Consider the following 1,602-nt stretch of genomic DNA (forward strand, 5'->3'; position numbering starts at 1 on the left):
TGTGTGTTAGAGAGAGAGAGTGAGAGGGAGAGAGAGAAAGAGAGAGAGAGAGAGAGAGAGAGAAAGAGAGAGAGAGAGGGAAAGAGAGAGAGAGAGCGAAACACATGATATAGAGAAATCATGAGGTACATCATCAGTGTGGGGAATCGAATGGAGAAATGATAACTTAAAGTTTCAAGGTATGACATCATATTTCTACCTCGGGAGATCTTAGACGTCATTCTCAGCAGGATCACCTTTGAAGCTGCGTCTCCTCGCAGTAGTAGGTTGGGCGTGTAAATCTTGATAACCTGAAGCATGCATGCACACACCTGGATGAAATGTCTCAAAACCGCCAAGACAGACGTCAATGTACATCGCCGATATCAGACGTCTGAACTATTTATGACAAGAGTGCGAACGCCGCCCACGTTTATTTCTGTAAAAAGGTTTCACTATTTAGGATCTATTTCTATGTACTAGAAGAGCTCAGTTGGTATCATATGCTGGGATTTGGAGTGGACAGGACTGCTTCGAATCCTGATTTGTTTTGGGAATTTTATGGTTTGGTACTGTCGGAGATGGAAGGTGGGTGGTTGGTGGGTGCTCTGGCGTGATTTGCACCTTCTTTCCTATAAAACAGCTATCGTCTCTTTTGTGTTTGTTACTCTCTTGTGGTGGCGGAGTGGTTAGTGCGCTGGTCTCCGAAGAGGAAATTCCGGGTTCGAGCCTCGTTTCGGACACGGATTTTTTTCACCCCCTCCTGCCCAACTTCGAGTTGGGGAAGTAAAGGCTGCGTGGAAAGGACTGACCACCCTACCACAATATGCCTAAGGCCCAGGAAGTTGTCTCACTAACATGGCAATCCCCAATGTCCAGATTGGATGCGGGAACAACTTTACTTTCTTGTAACATCTCTAATCTTCGGCATTTTTTTGACCGTATTGTGTTGCAAGTGCCGTAAAACACTTTCCTAAAAAAATAAGGAGATGGATGTTAAATTTTGATGTCCCACTTTTTTAATAATACTACAGATTTGAAATGAGTGTTAAACGTACACAATGATGGCGCATGAATAACCTATTTTGAAGAAAAAAAACACGCCACATATTATATTAAAATGACTCCCGCCCGACATAAATGAAACCGAGAATCGAGGGCACGAGAGTAGACTATTGTATCCGAAAAATCAACAACTTGTAAAGAGACAAAATAAAAGAAAGGAAATTACTATGTAATCCAAGCTGCATCTTGTTCTAGCAATTCTTTCACCCCATTGAATTGTACAGATACTGAAATACAGCTATGCCATAATACAGTTCGCAGTTTGATTACAACTGCATGTTCTCTTTAAGTTAAGAAGATATCGAATCCTAATATTACGATACTTTGTTTACCTGCCTATAGAACACTTAGGGAAAGACGAAAACATAATTTGGATCTTCCAAGGAATTCAGGGTGCGTGTGTATACATGTGTATCAGCGTGTATATATGTGTGTTGGGTGTGTGTGGAAGGGGTGGGGGGGGCGGGGGGGCATGTGTGTTTTTCTGTAATGCCCTGTATATCCTCTTTAGGTTTTGAATTCTTGAGCAGAACTTTCTGTAAAGTATTTTGTTGGAGT

The sequence above is a fragment of the Aplysia californica genome, unplaced genomic scaffold, assembly GCF_000002075.1.
Source record: "Aplysia californica isolate F4 #8 unplaced genomic scaffold, AplCal3.0 scaffold00580, whole genome shotgun sequence".
Taxonomy (NCBI): Eukaryota; Metazoa; Mollusca; class Gastropoda; order Aplysiida; family Aplysiidae; genus Aplysia; species Aplysia californica.